Source organism: Aptenodytes patagonicus, chromosome 10 (assembly GCF_965638725.1).
Source record: "Aptenodytes patagonicus chromosome 10, bAptPat1.pri.cur, whole genome shotgun sequence".
NCBI classification, from domain to species: Eukaryota; Metazoa; Chordata; class Aves; order Sphenisciformes; family Spheniscidae; genus Aptenodytes; species Aptenodytes patagonicus.
In genome coordinates, this window is record NC_134958.1 from 21,736,139 (window position 1) to 21,758,596 (window position 22,458).

A 22,458-nucleotide genomic window follows, 5' to 3' on the forward strand; every position below is an offset into this window, starting at 1 on the left:
AGAGCTAAAATGGTGGCTACCATATTTCCTTCTCTTGCTTTTCCCTTTGTTTCCTGAAACTGAGGTTTTGAAAGGAAAACATGACAATGTGGCCAGCAAACAGTATCTGTGCATCACGGGTCTTGTCTCAGCTGTTTCTCTATTACCTTTTGAACAGGTTGGACAGTGACTATCAGAAATAGCTTTTCAGAAATGCAATACCAGCCCTCAAATCCTAAACCACCTGTCATGGTCAAGTTAATGTAACCTTCTTCCTGCCATCAGTGAGAGCTGGGAGAGTATAATAGTGGCCGGTGCTTGGTCCAGTAGGATTTGATCTGTTCACATGGCTTTCTCATGTACTTGGGTCTGTTCCACTGGCTGCTTTGTGGCAGGCTCCATTCTCAGTCCCTGCCCAGACGGAAATGGTCTGAGTTGGTGCTGAGAGATCCAAATTTTCTTTCTTTTAAGCAGGAGGCTCAGTTATGTATGCAACCTCAGGGCTATATGGACTTGGTACAGGCATGGCTGGTGCTAAAAGATCTCATGCAAGAAGCATTTTTGCTGCTGGACTCAATGGCTTTTGGTACTCAGTGCCATGACTTCGTAAGTCATGTGCTGAGTGCCAGACTGGAGCTAGCAAAGTTTGCAATGCCTGTGAACATGACTGGTGCCAGGTTGGGTGTGCAAGACCTGTTGCTGGAAGGGTAAGTGGTGGTACTCTGACGACCCAGTTCTGATGCGGTCAATGCCAGGTGCCATCACGGGAACTTGGCTGCAGCTCAAAAGTTGGTATGTTTTCTTGTAGCTTTTGAATGTGGCTGTATTTTCTGGCAGCTGAAGAAAATGGCGTTGAAAAATAATAACAGCTTTTAAGTCAAATTGGTGTCAACATTCACTCCAGGCTACTAGAAGCTAATCAGTTTAAGTTCCTACTTGGCAAATGAAATTCCCGTCTTGCTGGCCTCTCTCTGTAGCTTAATTTTCGTAACTGCTACTTGTTTTTCCACTCTCGTCCTTTCCTTCTAATATGTCTGGTCAAAGACGTGTTTGGTTGCTGAGGTGTAGGATCTGGTGTGTTTTTGAAGATAGCCACACTTGGGCCTCTCTACTTTTTTATAGGACCTCTCTTGTAGGAGCAGAGGAGAAAAAAAGGCAAAAGTTGGTGAAGCTTTAGCACCTGCCTTGAGCACAGTTCAGCTGATGAAAACCACCAGTCACTGCTCTCAGCAAGGCACCCGATTCCAACCGTCATGCTTGGACTGAGACAGGTGGGTAGTGAGGATCCGTGGGGGAGCCATTACAGGCTATTCCGGGTGAACAGAAGAAGGAAAGAAGCAAAGCTGCTTGTGAATAGAGAGAATCAGGAGAGCAAAAGGTAGATGGGCTGATGAAATAATGCTGTCTTTAACTGTGAATAAGTAACAGCATCACAGGAGGCATTCAGGGCACAGCAATTTTGGGGGTTTAAAATGAAGGTTAAAGATTACGATTAGGATTAGGAAAATCAGGACCCCTAAGGCATACTCAGTGAATGCTAAAGATAAAGGTATAGGCAAAACCACATATGTCTGGAGTAATGTCTAGTAATTAGATACATGATGTAGATACGTATGATACACTATATCATCTTTTGTGTTAACAATACTTATGTATATCATGTCTATTACATGTACACATATCATGTACATTATACATATTATTAGCAGATGAGATGTTACAATATATGCAGACTAATTCCTTGGATTTATGGAAGTGTTAGAAGTTGCTGTGCCAAGAAAAAGGTTTCCTCTGGCAGCTCTTTACATCAGCTCCTGTATGACAGCAGCTTACATGCGAGGCTTTTCTGTTGCTCTGGGTGACTAGCTGTGAATGCAGCCTTTGCTGAGACTGTAGGTTTGACTGGAACTCATCCTGCCTTCCCTTGAACGTTCAGGGATAGTGCAGACTCTGTTAGCACGCAATGCAGATGCTGGTGAATGAATAAAGTGGAAGAGGAAGAAAGAGCGAGCCTGTCTTTCTCATCCTTTTCAGAAAGCAGAGGAAGGCATTAGCAGCCTCCAGAGGGAGTTTCTCTTCTCAGCTGATCTCTAGGCATGGGGAGCTGATACCTCAGGGAATCTCTTGACGTATGAGGCTATTTTACTTGGTTCTGTCATGATCCTTCAGAGGGCATTTGTTTCCTGTTTGGTTTTAAAAGATTGGGTTTACTGTGTGCTAATTTTGTATGAGGACATCAAACCTTGCAGAGGAACCAATGCACCAGAACAAACTCACTTCTAGCTCTGCTAGGAGTCTGTATAGCACTTTGCATACCAACCCTGGGCTCTGCAATGTGGGGCTCAAGTAATAAACCTTCCGTCAGGTTTGAGACTGATCAGCTGTAACTACAGAGCCACCTGTGTGGTGTGGGGACCAAATAACACAGTTATTCCTTCTCACTTCTAGAGCCATATCAGGTCTGCTATGTAAGGGTTGACTGAGTTGTTTTGTAAATCTCAGCAATAAAAATGTGTCCACAATCACCCAAATAATGGAAGGAAAAGATGAGAGCATAAAATGATTATGCTGGTGAAAGAAAGGAAGACTAGTGGGGTCTGAAAGAGATGTGGGCAGGTGAGCAATGGGCCTTGTGAAGCAGAACAAAATGCATTATTATTTCTAATGGAAATTCAAAAAAGGCTTTGTAGATGCCCTGGGTAGAGGACGAGTAGAGAAATTGCTAATTCTATTTCATAAAGATGGTGGGAGTGAAACTGGCTTTGTTCCACTGCTCAGGCAAATGGATGTGGCAGCTGGAAAGGACTATCTGGCAAGGGATGGGAGGAACCTCACATGGGGATTGCACTTCCACCTGCCAGTTTTCTTCCCATTTGTGCCACAGAAGTCCATTGTGCTGGTGTGAAGCTCTGGGTTCCCTGCGGAGGGAAGGAGATGTCTCAGAAATTTCAGTGAGATGCTAATGCCAGGCTCCATGCTGCCCCTCTGGCTTGAGTGTCAAACCTGGCCACACCGCATATTTTCTCTAGCTTACTTAGTCCCTAAGCAACCTTTCTGGCCTAGGCCATCCTCTATCTAGCATCCTTCTGGTATGCTTGAGGCTTTCTGCCCTCAGAAAACTTCCTGCGTGTGGGATTTGCAATAAAAATAATAGGATCTCTGGAAACCATGAGCTGAACCATTAATAACATTTGCTCTGAGATCATGAAGGGAGGAACTGCTGCATAGCAGTTTTGCCTTCAGACCCAAATCTGTATGGAAGCGTTCTCCTATGTAAGTAGGTTAACTATTTCTTCTAAATTACCGGTAGCTAAAGCTACGCTTAGCTTCATGCTCATGAGTTACAGGGAAGGATCACTTTGTTGGTTCTGATGCCACCACTAGGGAGCAGAAGTCCTGAGACTTTTACAGACTCTGAGGTCCTCTCTCTCTTCCTTTCTTCTGGGTTGGGTGCCTAAAGCTCAGTTTGAAAAATGACAATAATCTGGCTAGGTTATATGATGGTGGTGTTATACAGGACATTCCCATTGTGTTCAGTGCTGCTTACAAAAATGGTCCCTATCTCCTATTCCAGAGGCTGCTAGAGAATGTGGCACAGATTTAAAAAAAAAAAATATATATTAAAAAAAAAAATTAGTCTGTGTCCATGGAGAGAGCATTCCCAAGAAAAGCATTTGCAGAGAAAGAGCATTTACTCTGCTTCAGGCAGAATCAGAAGTAATTAAACATCCTAGTGAAGCACTGGGAGTTGGCACGCTTTGGGGAAGAGGCTGATCTCTCCGGTAAGAAGAATCTCAAACCTGAGAATAAATGGTTCCAAGAGAGGTGGTTGGTGAGATTTTGCTATGGAGATGAAGACACTGGAGGTAGTTTTACCCTCTTACTGGCTTGAGGCAGGGGAGAAGTGGAACTGGTGCTGCTGGTGGAGTGGATTCTTCCTGCCTAACCAAAGCACATTCAAACTTTTTCTGTAGACATAGAGATGAAAAGTAATTCAGCTCTTAGCAGCCTTGCTGGCAGCCCAGCTATATATGGGTGGAATGACTCTGGGCCTTTGGCCAGATGTGTTGTAGAAGGCTGAAGCACCAAATATGAAGTCCGTTGACTCTGAGTCACTGAGCTCCTTCTCCGGTCATGATGGCTGGCCTACCTGGGACACTCTGAGAGTCTTGTGGGGACCCGGAGAGCGTGCTGTGATGTGCTGCAGCAATGCCCTATGACTAGCATAGGTTGGTTGTGCTGGGTGTGATGGGAGCTGTGCTAACCCCCTCTTGGGTTTGCAGGGAAGGAAGCTTGAATGTGGAATCCTCAAGGCAGTGAGTTATTCAGATGACCAGCAAAGTGTGAGTTAAGGAGACAGAGAAATACCAGATATCATCTGGAAAGAGGGTAATATTGGCAGGAAAGAGCTGCCCCAGCCTTTGGACATGTCCCCAGTTTGAACAACAGTCTGGCTGGTTAAAGGAAGGTCAGTGCCATGGGATCGGGGAAAGGGTGCAAGACTAAATATTTGGGAGGACAGGGAAGGAGATGTAATGTCTATGGCCAGGGCTGGAGCAGAAATCCAGAGATTGGCCATGGCTGTGGGGTTTGAGCCTAGAAATACCAAGAGCTTTGACAGAAGGAGCAGATGGCTGAAGACAGAGGCTTAGAAGAAACACAGCTGGACTGAGCCTGCAGTTCTGTGCATCGGAACTGGGGTCAAGTGCAGCTCTTTGGTATGATCCAGTTCAGTTTCAGGACCTAATATGTGACTGTGAGAATGAGAGAGTGTAAATACAGACTTGAAAGACAAATCTAACGCCAATTTAGCTTTCATGCTGCAGTTTTTCTCTATCAGATACTCATTTACAAGGAAGGACGCATACCTTTCTCCTGTCTTTGTGAAGGCCTTAGCCCTAGTGGTGGGGAGTTGCGGAGTGAGATTTTGAAGTGTGAATTCCATACAATAGCAAAGGACAGATTCTCCAGGGGCAGGCACAGTACCTGCCCCAGGCAGCTTCTAAGGTTGATGGTTGGCTAAGTGGATAATGTAGAGGGATTTAGGTGGTGATAATGGTCTATGATGGTATTTAATAGAAAATGGTGGTGGGGTTGTTATTTCTGGGGGATTTAACCATCCTGGGTGCACAACCTTGCACAGCACAAGCTTTCCTACCATGAAGTTGTGCTGCATGTTGTGGAGATGCTGAGGAGTCCTGAATCACTGTGTAACTTCCCTGTGCACAGCTGCCTGCCAGCCAGGTGGTACAGGTGCAGGGTAGGACCACTCTAACCTGATGAGAAATAGGTAACAAATAATGTGTCTCAGGGTGCACCTGATTACTTGTGTCAAGTTCTCTTTTACTGAGAAGTACCTGTGCCAGGATGGGCTGGATAGTCTATTGGGCTACATATTCTCATTCTGGCTCAGACAAATTTTCCCCATTCGTGCCTGTGTAGTCTAGATACTGGGCATTCAGCCTTCCTCTGGCATTTCAAGGGACAGTCTGAGCGGTGCCAGGGTCTTCATGAGAGAAGCGCTGTGCCCTGGTACAAAAATAGGAGCATTTGCTTTTCATAGACAGCTCAAGCTGGATTTTGACATGACAGGACCAGGCTCACCACCCCTACAGCCCCCCAACATTAAACATTTCCTTTGTAATAGCCAGTGCCCAAGGCCTGATTTCTTTGCAGGGTCTGTAGGGAGGGGGAAGCAAGAACAAAAAGAGAAAGAGGTTTTAGGATTTGCTTTCTCAGTGGCAGTTCATTCTGATCCTTTGTGCGTGTGCTTGCGAAGTGCAGGAATGGAGGGGATGCCACTGCTTCATTCAGTGCTCCAGAAGACTAATGGACCTTGACAACTGCAGCACAACATGGAAACTATTAAAAAGGGAGGACTGATTAAAGCCCCAACCATCCCAGCATTCCCCTGGGCTCTTAACCCCGTGTTGGAGCTGAGCAGCCTAGCAATGCCTCCCCCCAGTCTGCACAATTAACATCTCTTGTCACTAATTGATTCCTGTGGTGCTCACAGGACAATTAGAATTTAAATTGCCTTTTACAAAGGTCATGAAAACATGATAAAAGACGAATCTATTAGGAAGGATCACTCAGGAGTCTGTCTCCTTTTCCGCAGCACTGGCTGTTGGTTATCATACAGACATGAGTGAGGGGAGCTAGGAGAGCAGTTCATGCGTTGGGTTCATTTTTTCTTGATTGTAGTTCATGGCAGAGGCTCAGCTCTTTGTGACTTGTGAATATTCTTGCACTGAAGATGGCATTTAATTTTTTTACTGCCTCTTTTAGAAGGGTTTTGTGTCCGTATGTGCTATCCCTTGTCTGTCTTTTCTGATAAATGTTGAAATAGCTGGTTTTGCATTTGAATCTTGAATTCACTGCAGGCGAGGAACCTGATTGCAATGAAGGTCAAAAGATTTGCCTTCACAGGGCCAAGTTGTCCTAGTACCAGCATGTCTTTATTCCCAGACGGTGGAGTAATGTATTAAAACCTGACATGACTCCTTGGAAAGCAAAGGCTGTGAGGGAAAGGGCAGCTGGAGCTCTGCACAAGGATGCATATAAGGATCTAAGTACATGGTTCAGCAGTAGTGTCACTCCAGCTTTCTGTAAAATAGTCCTCAGTAAAGAGGTCCTAGAAGAGAATGCATGAATGCAAGCGCGTGAAAGCATCGCTTCTAAACCCATGCTTGCAGCTTTCCTCATCTGCAGCTGATACTTCTAGGAAAGGCATTATGACTTTAGAAACCTATGGAACTCATGCCATCACATCTGAGCTGGGTGCAGACCCTTGATACAGGTGCCTGTAGCATCATGGCTTGGCAAACCATCTGAGTTTTGCCTTGAAAGTAGAGTATGGCAGTTTGGGGTGAGCTTAGATGGGGAGCTGGTATTTTGCTGGCAAACAAATATTCAAAGTTGTTACAGTTATAGCAACACTCTCCTCTGTCACCCTCAAACCTCAACAGTGGGAAGAGCTTTAAAGCCTTGTGTGTCAGGTTTAAGGCAATGTCTTGTAATTGCAGCAAATCAGCCTGGAATGGATCTTGGCAGGTTACCTAATTCATCTGCCTTCTCCAAGGCAGGATCAGCTCTACCTGTATCCCTAACCTGTTGTCCAGGAAACCTCTCACACAGGTGCCTTTGCTGCAGTGAGGATTGGGATGGGGGACAGATTACCCCTTGTAGGATTTAGCACATCTTGTTCTGACACACCTGGTCCTGCCTCAGAGACAGCATTCTGGACTAGCTGTATTTCAGGTCTGGATGCAGTGAAAAGCAGTCTTAAATCCTGTAATTCGGTGGTTTCTCTTCTGTCGCATATGCCCCAAGTGTGGGGTTTGACAGGGAAAACAAAGTTTGAGGGCCACTACTGTGGTCCAGAACCAGCCTCATGTAGCCACAGCAATATTTAATGCTGAGAGAGAAAATCTAGCCAGAATATCCAATTGCCCATCCCATACTATCCCAGTGGCATCCCCATTATAAAGAAAGCTGGCTGGCTATTTGAGAAACTCATGTCCTTTCCAAGTCCTGCCTTTGACTTCTTGCTATTCTGGTTATTGAAATTGATTTTGCACTCCAGGCATGGGATTTTCCATTGCCAAGTTTAATGTCGGAGATAATAGAAATTATGTTTCCACTTGCACATAAATCTCAGGGCTGTTTGTGCTCAGATGACTGGACAGTAAGTACAGGTGAAATTGCTCCTGTGATTGTTTCAGTAAAAATGTATTATTGTTGTAAGGTTTTATAAAGTGTGTTTAACTGGTTTACACATACTTTTAGCAGTCACTGGGTAGGTTTTGTTTTGTTTTTTTATTAGAATAAATACAAACCTCTAAGCAAGGCATCTAATTTCTCTTCTTGACAGTGTGGTAAATCAGCTGGCTTTGGAAGTAGGCCAAAGAGTGAGTAGCAAGACCACCCAGCAGCTGTACAGTACCCCTCTGCTGTGCTTGCCCTGCAGGTTTGCGCTTGGAGAAGCCAACCCGTGCAAAAGATCATAAGGCTCTCTCTGCTTTTGCACACCTCCTCATGTGGGGCAAGCACCAGGCTTTGTACAGACTGCAACACAGTCTGGTCTGCATTAAATCTTGCCATCATTAGTCAGTGCACATAGGACCTGGCTTTGAAAAGCTTGGGAAAGAATAAGCAAAGGTGAATCTCTTGAGCTTTAAAGGCAAAACAGTCCGAGAAGGTTTCTTCAGTTCCCAAGAGCTAATGGAGATGACAGTGTCAGGCCCACAGGGATCAGTTACTGGATTGCGGCCTGCAGGCACTCTAGCCTTTGGGGTCCCCGTGTCCTAACCTGGCAGCTTTTTCTGCTCCAGGAGGAAGAAGGACTTCTTGTTCCTTTTCAGAGCATATGAAATAATCTCACACTCTACAAGGATAAAGGAGTGGGAGGAAGGACTCTGGAGTGATGGAGGGGCTAGAGCCTACATCTACTTCAGCTATGGGCTCTGCTGGTTAGACGTGAATCTGCTCAGCTCTGCAGTCCTCACCTGGGTGACATTCCCATGATCTGAAGGCCTTGATCAGCTTCCCAAACAGCTCTGTGTAACCCAGCCAGCTGGCTGCCAACCAGCCCTGCTGCCATCTGCTGCCCTGTGCCTCTGTTGTGTCTGGGCTCTTGATGGCAAAGATGCTGCCGTAGTTCCTTCCTGAGGGAAGCCCAGACCCTGATAATTCAGGTGTTCTTCAGACAATATTCTTCCTGCAATAAAGTGCCAGCCTCAAACAGCCAGGGCATGCTGTGTGGTGATTAGAGCACTGCAATGAGTGGAATATATGCAAGACATTTCTTATGTGGCTTCCTACCTGCCCTGACCCCATATTCTTTTATGCTTCGCATGTCTCGAGTCCTCGGCTCAAGGAATATCATTAGTGTGTGTCAGGTAGTACCCAGCATGGTGAAGCCTCAGCTTGAGCTGATGTTTTAGGTATTGCTGAACAGTTAAAAATTATGCACTTACCTTATTTTTGCACTCACATGCATTTGGCAATGTTGCTTTGCTGTATTACATTGCTTCTTTCCCAGAGATCTTAACTTTGGCTGGGAGCAAAGGGGCTCAATTTATCTCTTCCTTACCTCGCAGGGGTTTGGTGAAGCTCAGCTAGCAAAAACTTGTAAATTGCTTGGAGATCATTAGAGGAAAAGTGCTGTAGAAGAGCAAAGTATTATTTATTAATGTGCCTCTGTCTTACAGTGCCATAAATATCAAGGTTTTAATTGCACAGACTTGTAATCTGAGTAACTTCCTGGATATTTTTTTTTCCTTCTTTGATTGCCTTGGTAAATAATTTCACGGAGCAGTCACTGCACAAAGCGATGCAGGAGTGGTGTTTAAAAGCCAGGTCTGTCAGGCATAGAAGGCAATGGGATGCCACCGTATGACTTCCAGCTTTACTTTGGCTGTTCTAATCTCTACTGCCTCAGTCTTATCCTCTGCATCTAAACTTGCTTTTCCTCTGTCCTTGTTTAAAATCTCACCTCTGCTTGTGAGAGGAGTGTGCAAAACAGTATTACAATGATGAACAGAGATGTTACATTGCAGGGGGCTCCGGATCACTTCATCAGCAGTATGCAGGCATTAATAAACTCTAGCCATGCCTGAAAATTTGCATTATACCCACTTTTGGGCAGGACATGAACAAATGCGGCTGAAGGGCAGAGGAGGGAGAAAACGCTTCCCTTCATGTGACTAGCTTCAGCTGGCATGGGGAGGTGTGAGCTGGCAGCGGCTGTGGGGCTGTACAGCCTGCCTTGCTCTCCAGACCACGGCGGCAGCTGCCTCTGTTGCAGCCACTTTGAAGCAGCGAGGCTGGGTGTGAGCTGAGTGTAGTTACTCCAGGAGGAGTTTGACCAGTCAAGATGCAGTTAAATATCTCTTGTGAAAGTGCTGAAGTCAGGGTTTTTCTCTGCATCTGAGAGCTGTCTCCAGATGGGTGATATTAGGGGCATATCAACTGCCATCTTGCCCATCCCACAGGGATTGGGCTAGGATCTTTCAGGTACTTATCTCTGAGCTTGTGAGAAAGTGGCAAGCCTCGTATTGCAACAGAATGATCCGCAGAGGCTGATGTCAGATGCTATGCCTGGTGGGATGAAGTGATCCACAAAGAATGACGTCAAACACTGTGGTGTGTGGGCTTAAAACCGAACCCTTTGTGCAGTATTTCTAATGTGCAATGAGGAAATTCCTTCCCTCTTTCTCTCAATCTCTCTCTCTTCCTGTTTTGTTTTTAATTGCCTTAAAAACATGGCAAGGCTCAGCCTGCTCCTGTTTTCCCACGTGGATGGGCAGCCAGCTGCTTGCTCGTGCATTTCTAAGCTCTGGGATAGGCTGTTCTAACACATTGTTCATAGGCCTCTGAGATTACCCCATTTCATACAAAATTCAGCAGAAGCAGCAGCAATTGTGTGTGTGTGTGTGTGTGTGTTTGTTTTTACTCCTTCCCAGTTCTGGCAGATCAACACCAGCTTTAAAATGTTTGCATTGGCTATCAGTGAAATATAGAGCTGATCTGAAGGCTTTCCTTTCTTCTGGGGTATGAGATGGGAATAGCACAGTGCTCTCCCCTCCATGTCTCCCACACTGCTTATACTCTCTGCTCCTTCCCAAGCTTGCTATAGGATTCTGATAACTGTCTCATATCAAACTCAAGGGGATAAAACCCTATATACATCAGCATTGCAAGGAAGCCTTCAGGTAGGGTGATGAGCATGTCTCCAGACAGTCGAGAGTATTATACCTCAGGTGTGGTGATCAGATGTTTCTCTGTGGTCACCGCAAAGGCATGGAGAAGGAGAGAATATCTACTGTTGTGACCTTCACACTGAGACCTTCACTGAAATCCCTAGTCTCCAAGGGATGGGCTTTCAGTTGGCAGCAGAACTTAAAGCTGCATCTGACTTACCCCTCAGTTGTAACCATCTGCCTTTTTTGCTGCCTCAGACAGTCTCACTTCCCATTCAATTAGCAACATTCCCCAAGGGACTCAATTATGCCACCTGAGAGAGAAGAAGGGGAACAAATGATCCGTGCTTCAAGGGAGAAAAAGGAGTGTCAAGTCCTAATTCAAGCACAGTGGCAGACTGGCCTTTCCTCATGAGATAGCACTAACACTTAAGAGACAAAGTCACTAATATCTGCTGCTGCTGAGACAAGCATGACTTCCAGAGGCTCCATGAATAAATGTGAATGCATCTGCAAATGCGGAGGGGCACGAAATGTGCACCAGGGGAAGATCTCCAGTAACGATTGCCCATTAGATGGGCAATATCAATCAAGACAAGTCCTAGTCCCTTTAGCTATGCCAACAATCTTCAGTGTCAGTGATTGATACACTCTCTATTTTGTTTCAAATCTGTGGTTGATATAGAAAAGATGCATTTTAAGCATTAAAGGTCTTTAAAGAGCTGTGTTTATGCTTACAGAAAGGGGATCCATGTTTCAAAGGTGTAGATGAAACAACATTAAAGTGAAAAAGGAAGAAAACAGCCCATTTCTTGACTCTATGAAGATTTGAGAAGTATTTTGAAACCTAGAGAAACTCTTTGCAATGGGAAATGTGTTTTCCTCATGCATTTTGGCTGAGATTTCCAAAGGTTTTTGCAGCACGACCACAAGCTGAAGCTTGGGGAGATAGTGGTGGTGGACTGTATGTGTAGGAGCAACAGCAATTACAGTGCTGCTGAGTTCACTGGGCAAGCCTTGGTGTTGCAGGAGGGAGATGTAGCATGGGGGTTACAGAAGAAGTTGGTATTCACAAGGATGCCCTCAGGAGCGTCTGTAAAGGTAGAGACAATGGCTGGGCCTGGCCTGGGCTTTATTGAGGATGTGTCTAGGGTTGGAGAGTTGACTGAATGAATACATTGAACAAACCCTGATTAACACTCAAATTCTGTCTCAGCTCAAGATCCTCAGCCAAGGGAGTGACCTCTGTGCCTTACACACGTGTGTGATGGCTTCTGGCCTTGCCTTTGAGTGTGGTGCTGAAGAGGTGGAGATGGAGACTGGTTGTGCTATATGCTAGGGCCTTGCTCATGTAAGGCTTGCTAAAGTCGCAGAGTTATTGCCTAGTAGGAGAGCTGGTGTAGACTGGTCAGCAGTGATACCACCCTGTCCTGCCCAGCCCAGCTCTGAGCAGGCCTGGGGTCTTAAAAACGTCTGTATGATCAAGCTGTAGTAACTTAAGACTCCTGCTTACTTGGCTTCTACTCCCTGCCCTTCAGCTGATGGTTGGTAACTGATCCCTTTAGTGAGGGGACTTTGAAGTTGTTATGAGACTTTTTAAGGTAATTGGGTGAACTGCATGGTGAAGCCTACCAGGAGTGCTCATATGGCCATCTATGATCACAATTGGTGCATAGAAGCCAAGAGGCAGTAATTTTATCTGGGTTCTTGGTAAAAATATTGACGCCCATCAGCACATTGTTGCACTTGGCTATTGCTGTTGCTGGCAGAAGGCCTGTGGGCAGGCTGAGGAGCCCGGTGGTAAAAGCATGCTGTCTGGACTAAGGAGTCTACCAGCATTCAAACTGTGGCTGAAGTCAATTCCAGCCCCTTGAGTATGGCTCAGCTTGGGACTCCCAGCCAGGTCAGTGCTGCAGGCATACTCATATTTATGACTGGAATTAATTGCTTTTATAGCAAAAAGCAGATGGAATAAGGCAAGAGGGAGAAAGAGGAGGGGCTGTGGTGCAGATCTGGTTCTCAGCTTGAAGAGCTCTGCAAGCCCGTGTGGTTGCTGCTGCTGTGTTCAGCTGAATGCACGCTGCAGTGGAAGGCAGCAGTGAAATGGTTAAGATGCATTGGCCAGGCTGCTTTAGAAATCCAGTATGGGAATAACAGGAACTCTTAAGACTGGGATTAATTGTAATGACAGGCTTATGTGGACAAAGCCAGTGGGGAGACTTTAATTTCACCAGTGCTCAGGAATGGAAAAGAAATGAAAGCTGGCACATGATTCTGTTTCCACTTACGAAGCACCCATCTGCCTCTTTAAAATTCAATTTATGGGAATGGTGAGTAAGGCTGGGCCAGTTCTTAGCTATTAGATCCATGCCATTAACATGCCAGCCGCTTCACTGTATCAATAGCATGCATTGAGCAAGGAACATCTCTCATGCAAGATTGGCAGAAATTGATATTAATAAATGGATCTAATATTCTTAAATTTGTATTCCTTCCCAAGACTCGCAGCGACCCCAAAGGGCAGAAGAAATAATAAGTAAAGGCCTAATTCATTATTTATAACCAGGCAAATCAGGGAAGTAACTCAGGGAGATTACCCGGATAATCCAGCATTAGCATCTTGTTTCAGAGATCTTTATTAGGACTCAGGAAAGGCTTCTGGGAGAGCGGAGACGGTACAGTAAATTCATATGCTAGCCTTTGACCCTGCCTAATGCCCTGGCCTTACAATTTACTTTGGGATGTGTGTGAGTTTAACAGAAAGATAAACACTGTTGGGTGAAGAGAGAGGAAAGGAGGCTGAAGAGGGGCAGTACCATTTTAAGCTGCTTGGAGTGGATTTCAGAGTCGTCAGCAAAGCTGCCTTTGCAGTCATGCACCACAAACGACTCTATTTTACAGAATGGAAGGAATAATATCACATCCTAGACATCAGGCTCATGAGGTTAATGTTTAAGCGATGCTTTGAGGTTAAACCACACTAGTTCTTGTTGTCCAGTGTCTGTTATTCTTTCTCAATGCAGGGACAGGCTTTTTGAAAAATTATTACTTTACTTTTCTGTCCCTTGTTGCTTTTGTATATGGTATGTGGATGATTTTACAGAAGGAGGGGACCAATTGCTGAGCTGCAGGTTGAGAAATATTGTCCTCACTGGATTTTTGTTTTTTTTTTTCCTGAAGAGGTTTGGAAAGATCTTAGGTTGCAGGAATGAAACCAGCTAAAAGGTCACAAACAAATTTTTGCAGGTGTCCTGGTTTCGGCTGCCTGTCGGGTTAAACCACAACAGCAGGAAGACGTAGAAGAGAGTACTGTGGGACAGAGGGGGAGACCCTCCTGAGATTCCCAGCTCAGTTTTGCAGATGTGAAATGTTTGAATAAGTTATGGGAAAAGAATTTAATGCATGTTTAGTCCTGATAATGCCTTCAGTTCTCTATGCTTTGCCAAGCAGTCCTTTATTGCATAAAGAGGTTTGCTTTCGTGTACTAATAGCAAGGAGATGGGAGATACACTTCTTGGAAAATTCACGGGGACTCCCCTCTGGATGGCTTTTTGATTGGGACTGTTACTCATCTTAATTCTTTGCATTCATCGTTGGTTCAGATACGTGGGCAGACAGTTCAAACAGGAGCAGAGCAGGCTGTCAACAGTTAATAGAGTAGAAGTACAACTACTTTGCATTTATATTGTACCTTCCCTCAGAGGATCTCAAAGTGTTTCCAGATATTAACTAATCCCCACTAGACACCTGCCAGGTAGGTACAGTCAATAATAAGCCCATTTTAGATGAGGAAGGCTGAGGTAGAGCAGTTTAACAGTTCCGTAACAGATCAGTGGCAGTGCTGGGAATAAAGCCCAGGACTCCCAGATGCCAGTCCCTGGCTCTGATACACTCTTCTTTGCTTCTTTTTCATCTGAATGGATTTACCCATCCCTAACATTAAGCAGATCAGATCACCTACCATGTCTGCATACACAAATTTCCGTTAAACACTAGCTGTCAGTGGGCCTTTTTGTGAAATTACACATAGAGGGAAGAGAGAATATTACCATCTGGGATATCGTATCAGCACTTCTAGAGATATTTGGTACAGGATGTATCCAATTATAAATGAGCTAGAAGCCTACAGTCTAACAAAAGCAGGTAGAACCTTATCAGCAGCAATGAACAGTTTAGGAAAGGAGAGTTAGCAGGATTATTAACCCTCCTGAAATAGGTTCAGGGAAAATAATAATGTCCATAACTGAAATAATTAACAGAAAAACAATTTGAAACACTTAATTAAATGAATAAGAATATGCTAATGCAGAGTTAAGACTGCACAAAGGCTTCTACTACATTGCATGCTAAGTATGCAATTTTCATACATTCATAACTTTGTTAAATCAAAGCCAAATTTCTTCCAATTTAGGAAAGTACAGACTCCTCATTGAGACTCCATGTGCCAGGTTTCAAGCACCAGCCATGCTTTCTGGCTAGAAGGCTTTTGGGTTTTGGGGTTTGGGTTTTTTTTCCCCCCCAAAGTGTGCTTTTCATCATTCTGTAACTCACAAGCAGCTGAAGTGATTTTTCTGAGATGATTCAAAACACTCTTCAGCTCTGGGAAAACATTAGATTGTGAAGTAATTTTTCAAAAGTGTGTTGAAATGGACTGGGAACAAGAAGTGTCTCCTAGCTGTACCTGCTGAGGGTGCTGGCAGCTCCACCTGCAGTAAGCTTATCATTATGTGAATTGCATTACTACTACAAATTGTGCCTGGAAGCAATGGGCACTATATTGCTGCCAGAGCCATACTGCGATTCCAGATATACCTGCTACCAAATGGCACCTAAATGTCTTGATATTGTTATGGTACCAGTTCTGTGCCACTGTATCTGGCCCAGCGGTCCCACTTGCTGATTCGGCCTTGTCATTTTAGCTAAGGGCTGGCAGGAAAGAAAAACCCAGTCCTTTCCCTGAAAGGGCTTATGCATGTGCTAAGAGGCAGGGATGAAGTGTAAGACTGTTTTTAGGGGCCTTAAAGTGCTGCGTGGTCTATGTGCTAGCTCTCTGCCTGAGATGTACCAAGGAGTGCAAGCTGCAGGCAAGCTGATTCTGCCCTGTTCTGCTGGTGTGTGGCTGTGTGTCACGGAGCCAACTCTGCGGTAACTTAGGTGGCTTTACGGATGTTCTGTAATGTGTCTATGCAGTTCCTGAAATGGTGAAAAAATTGGGGTAGGACTGAATGTGAAAGGTGCTACTGGTGTCATGCGTGAGAAGAGCAGGAAGAGGCGCTGCTTGTCTCTCTGGACAAAGTCTTTTCTGCTCCAAAAGCTGACAAAAGGAAAAGAAATTAAAAGGAGAACATTTTAAAGCTGCTTTTGGTATCTTCTTTTCTGGGTTTCCTCCCCTGCCAACACAGGTACGTTTCTGAAGGTGCTGGCAGTGGATTGCCTGTGTGTATTTTCTGGTATTGACCTACAAAATTACCTAGTGACACATAAAATGTCCTAATAATCTTCATTGGGCAGTATGCATTTTTTGGGACCTGCTTCTCTTGGGATGAGAAGTCTTTGGGGTTTAGATTTGCTTTCTCAGTGGTGAGGAGATGCCATTCACCATAGAGGCATTTCCAAACAAATAGGACCTCTGTTGCAGAAGTGAGCCCTATTCTGGGTTAATGACGTTTTAAGTCGAATATACTTCCTTACATTGGCAGTGAATGCAGTGTACTGGAGCTGACAAGCATACATGATAGCAACAACATTTTCCTGGAAAATGCAGCCCAGGAAACCATGTTCTGGACACATCAATGTCTGTGTTGGGAGATGGTTCAGACCTTTTAAACTGATTCCTGATATTGCAGATTTCTCTGCTGAGAGTCCCAGTGGCATTCCTTACATCTGCTGCTCTTTTATGCCTGGAGTCAGCTGCTGAACACCTAGTTCTAGGGTTGGGATGTGGGAATAGGGGTATGTGGTTAGGAAGGGTGGATTGGACTGGAGAGCATGAGTGGAGGGCTGGGGACTTTCCAGGATGAACATGAACCACTGTTCTTCCTCCTCTGCTGTTCATAACACCCAGGCTGACTTCAGCGAGTGGGGATTGTGGGAGAAAAATGACAAGAGCGTGGGAAGAGGAGTGCATAGTTCTTGTGCTTTCTTTGCTGAGCCCTGTGCTCACTTTTTCCTCCTTATGAGAAGGTTAGGAGAGAAATTCCTGCTAAAGTCCCAGGCGCAGGGATTTTAAGGGAAGAATACAGCACCAAGAGGGAGGAGAACATGTGAGAATGGATTTTAGTAGCTCATTTGAGTCAACGTGACCCAAAGCAGAAGGCTCTGGCTCTAACATAGGATGACTTATTCCTATGCTGCCAAAATGCATACTTTTGCGTATGCTATCTACTGCTTCATGGCTCTTTTAAGGCTGAAATGATAGAGAATTCTCTCCCACAGTATATGATTGCTGGGGTTGCAGGCTGTTTGGTAGGTCTAATACACCATAAGTGCAGGTGCTTAGGTAAATATTGCCTCTTCCTTGTCTGAATCAATACCCGTGCTGATCACTTTGTAAATTGATGTGCTTTGATGAGAGAAGAGGGTGCAGTTTGCTATTTCACAGTCATTCTGGAATATCTTTTTCTAAAGATTGTTTTGCTTTTATGGGACTCTGGCCTGTATTCTGCAAATAACCCTGAAATTTTGAATAGTTAAATATAGTTGGCCAAATTCTTCCCTCAGAGATACCCATGTAGTTCCCATGGCATTGCTAAGAACCCAGAACACATTTCTGAGGACAAGCTTAAGCCCAACAGAGCCATTTCACTCCAGGCATAACACTGTTCAAAGTCAATGGAAGCATGATTTGAGCACATTGTGGTTTTATTTTTACAAGTGCTTTTCTGTATTCCTTTATTTCCAGGCTAGAATCCAACAATGCGATTGCCAGACAGAAAATTGCTGTTTTCTTCTCAACCCTTGTTTTCAGAGAGCTGTGCGTGTGTTTGGGGAGTATAGCATGGTGACGGTGGGATGTCACAGTGGCAAGGTGGGGTTGTGCTCAGGACACTCAAGCTGAAGAGAGCAAAAGGTATGAAAATCAGCTTGGATTTTTGGAGATGTTAAGGTTGCCTTGGTTTACTCCCACTGAAGCTGGCTTATAATGTTGGCTTCCACAGTGGCAGAATGAATGGAGTGGAGTGCCTTGGAAAAATCTCATTGCTCCCCCAAAAAGGTTGGTTTCTGACCAGTTAAAATCATTTTCCTCCCACGTTAGCTGTCTGGGTTCAGCTCTAAGTGCTGGTAGCCCCATTCACTTGGCTTAAAGCACCAACTGCCTTGCTTTCACAAGGTTTAACACACGATTAGCAAGACTGACTTGACATAGGTTAAAAATTATCCGAGGGGAGACACAGGCTAGTGCTTGTGTCTCTGTCGCAGTTGGCCTGGGAGGTACCTAGGCTGGGTCAAGCTGTCTGTGGTAGCAGCCTCCACCCTGCAAATTCTACCTGCATCCCCGAGTCTTCCCTGTTTGGTCTCTCTTGCTGTATGTACTCAGGGCTTTTTGCATAGTTCTGTGTGCTGAGATGCTGTGGGAGCTTTTTGTGGCCAATTGTAGGACAATATGTCTCTTAAGGGAAACTATGAAAGGCTTTGGAAGTCTACCAAGATGGGAGCGATTTGGACTGCTGAGAGGAAGCAGTATATGGCATCTAATCTTTACTCACACCCACAACAAAAATGTGTCCAGACTTGGGCTGAGAGCTGTCTGTGTAGACAGTGGGGCATTTTATGCTAAATCCTGGGTCAGAGGGAGTCCAGCGTGCCCTGTGTGCATGCTTTAATTGCACAGCTCTCTTGACTCCACTTAAATAGGTTTGGGCCTATCTTGGGAAATGATGTAGCACCCGTGTAGTTCTGTTGTGAGAGCAGTTTAAGATGAGCAAGTCCAAGGTATTCAGTGCAGTTGGGCATGTACAAAGTGTCTGGGCATGTGCAGCAAATCCTGTTCTTGGACATTAAAAAAATGCTCTTGGCAAATTCAGCTGTCTCCCCAGCAACTGGCAAGGTGACAGGAAAATTGGCCAGGCAGATTTCCAACTGGCTTGGTGGCAACCCTGATTTAAGACGAATATTCCCTGTCAGATTTATTTAGAAGCTAGAAATATCTACTTCCTGGTCTCTCCTCATCCACTTCTCATTGTTTTGCTGCCTGCTTCTCACCATCCTATTTTCTGTCGATTTAAGGCAACTGTTGGCTACGGTGAGTGTAACCTGCAGTTACACAAGACACGTGAAAGCACCTTGCTCAGCGTTCTGCACTCAGACCTGTTCCCATAGGAAAAGCTTATGCCTTGGGGACATCCTTGCTTCCCTGTCCCATGGTACTTTCGGGATGGGCTTGCTCTGGGTGACTGAAGACTTGTCCACCTCTCAGTGTGCAGGTTTGGGTGGGGCCTTGCTCTCTCCAGGACCCTCGGACTGGCAGCACTGGTGGCCAGCAGGGCAGTGAGTGCCTGGGGACAGCTGCCCTCGGGAGTTAGCACAGAGTGCTGCTGCACTGTAGAGAGATGCTCTGGATGCAAAGACGTGGGGTGCCTGTGCTCTGGTAGTACTGACTTTGACAAGTCACTTAAATGTGGGCATTTAAAGCCTGTGATAACTGTGTGTGGAGAGAGAGAAATTAAGCCAATTCTGCTGGAGAGAAGTGGCTGTGAAGCTCTCTTGGGTCCTTTAGATCCTCTTCCCGTCCAAGCTGTGCTTTGGAAGAGCTCTTAAGGTAGAGAGGACTTTTGGTGCAGGCTGTGCCCCCAAACCAGGCTCCCCTTCTGCCTCTGGGCTGCAGCTGCCAGGTGCCAAGGCAGGGAGAGGCAGCACTGCGGGGAGCCCCAGCTGGCGGTTGCTGCAGGAGGGGAGCAGTAGTGCCTCCCAAACAGCGGCAGCTCTGTGTCCCAGCTCTGTGCAGCCCTTTGCCCCCCGCCCCTCCCGCCCAGTGCGGGTGCAGAGAGAGCTCCTAGGGTCCCAGAAATACCCCTGGGTGCTGTCATGTGCCTCGTGCAGTCTGCAGGGGTGCTGGGGAGAACCCGCATGTGTCCTGCCATGTCTAGTCCCTGCTGTCCTTAATCCATCATGGGGTCACTCTTTGCTTTTCCTTCATATTGCTACTGTACCCTAAGGAGGAGCTGCCCCCTTTGCCTTTGGGCAGCTGGAGAAACACAAGACAACTGTGAACTCAGGGCTTGATATTGCAGCTTCTTCTCTGGAGAGCTCAGGAGGGCTGTTGGTTTGTGCCAGGCCTTTTTCATGGACATTTGCTTGGGAGATCATTAGGGGCTGGGCATACTTGGATTACTAACAAGGAAAAAACATGAAGCTGAAGTTTTGTAGCTCAACTTTTGAAGGTGCAGCTTTGCAATAGCCAAACCTTGCTCTACGTGGCCCTATGGGTGTGTAGGTCTCGCTGCATATCCAGGGTGTACGGGACAGAGGGCTAACGGCCTGTACTAATAGTAGAGCTGATGCAGCAGGAGGATGCACTTGAGGCTGTCTTCCTCCAAAATCTTCAAGTTTTTGATTTGTATACCGTGAGAGTTTTCCTAAGTGAGGTGCAGATTGCCTCAAAATGAGCTTCAGACTTCTGACAGTGGGTCTGCTAATCCAATCCAGAATTAGTCCCTGGGCTCCCAGGGACATGAGGAGCATGGGCTGAACCCTACTTCTGTAAGCTGTTATGGAGGGAGGCAGTGTCCTTTTGAAGCCATAAAGCTGCTGTGCTTGTCCCATGCAATTTCCTTATTGTTCAGCCTAGAGGCCTTCAGGAAAATGCCAGAGACACTCCACTGACCTCCTTTCAGTGCATCCCAGAGCTCTACAATCTGATATTAATTACAGTGAGGCTCTACATTAAAGCAGAGATTTGCCAAGTTACCATAGGGGTTTCAATGCTTGATTCACATTAATTTAAAGTGGAACTAGATAGTCCCTCAAGCAGCTTTGGAAATCTCAAAAAAACAGAAAGATGTGAATTTTGCTGAATATGCCCTGTTTAGCCAGGGAGCTATCTAGTGGTCACCTGTGTGAACTACAAAAGGCTGTTGATATTGCTTATTGTTTGCTCTGTCCCTTGTTTTCTCCCTTGTGCTCTCCACATTTGGGCCCAGCTCTACTGCCTTTAGCTCTATTGCTTTATAGAGACACTAAAAAGTTGTGACACCTCCATATGCAGAGTCTGATTCTCTCTCACTTGGCTTAGTCCAGTGGCTCATGCTGCTGTCTTACACCGGTCCTCTTGCACTTGGATTTCTAACGTAACTTCTTGGCTTTTGTAGCTTGGGAGGACCTGGCAGTCAGTCTCATGGGGCTGGATAACCATGTGACTAAGCAGTGATGTGGCTTTGTAGGACTTCCACTGGGATAGGAAGCGATCCTGGGATGCTTCTGCAAGGTAAATCCTTTTTCCAGAGAACCCAAAATGCACTCTAAGCGTGTGCATCGGTGGGTGAAGCGATAGTCTTTTGGGACATGGGGAAGCTGGCTTTGTTTTGAATGCTCCAGAAAAAAAAAGGGCCAATTTTTTTCTAGTTTAGTGAAGTAAGCTGTCTGAAACAAGAAAATCTCCTTCAAGGGACCCTGGAAGTTGCTAGGAATAAACTAACTTCAACTATCTGCAGCAAGAGCTGGTCATTGTAACAGAGCCTCTGCTCAGCATCCTTGTGGGATCTGGGTCACCTCTCTAAATGTCCTGCAGCAAAGTCTCTTCCTGGGGTTCTCAGCAGAGGAGATGTTGCCTCTGTGGTCCCAAGATAGATTCTCCTATTATGCTGCCTGCTGAAAGTTGTCACTTCTGTTAATCCTGCTACTGAAGCAGGAAATGGGGTCAGTGGGTCACAGAGGTACTATGCGTGGTGTGGGCTCCAGGCAGCTGCCTGTCCTGGCTGCACCAAAGAGGAAAGTTGCTTTCAAGCAATGGCAGTGCTGGCTAGTGATCTCAATGGGGCTTAGAGGAAGGGACTGGTATGAGGGACTCTGTTTCGTGTGAGCAGGAAGGATTTCCTGCCTCTCTCCAGTGATTATAATTTGTCCTCTGCCTTCTCTTTCTCTTAGTTTCCCTTTTCTTCCCTTCTGTCATCTTCCTTTCCGTCATCTTCCCTTCCTCCTTCAGCATCTGCCATCTCTTGCAGCTTCCTCATCTTCTTCAGCTTGGTACTCTTTGACAGCAGCTCTGGGAGGTAGGAACAACCTCAAGCAGCCCTGTTCCCTTCAGAAAAGTCTTTCTCACGAAAAGGGGCGGCAGAGTTGGCCCCTAGAACACAGCATTTCCCTGTCAGGGCAGCGAGTGCACTAATAGGCTCTAATTGCCCTGACCACCATCCTGGGACCTCCATCCATCCCCTCTGCCCATCAGCCCTGGAGCACCATTTAAGGCCTGGGCTTCAGTCCTTTCCTGAGCTCCGGTGTACCTGCTCCCAGCCCTTTCCTGAATTGAGGATTGTTTGGATTTCCTGGATCAACCTCAGACCTGGTTTGTTACCTTGCTTTTGCCTGATGATCTGTTAATAGGACCCATTTTTGTCTGCCTGGCTCAGGTGCTGTGGGACTATACCCTGTTGGTGAGGTAGTTGCCCAGCCTGGCTCATGGCCACCCTTTGCTTCCAGGCTTGTCTGCATTTACAGAAGAGCGGAACGATGCTGTTTCCTGACACTCCTTTGAGAGTTTAAACTTGGAGTAATTCTGTCTCTCAAGTTAGATATAGACAAAAAGCACTATAAAGCTTAGTCTCGCTCATGGACCTAGGGC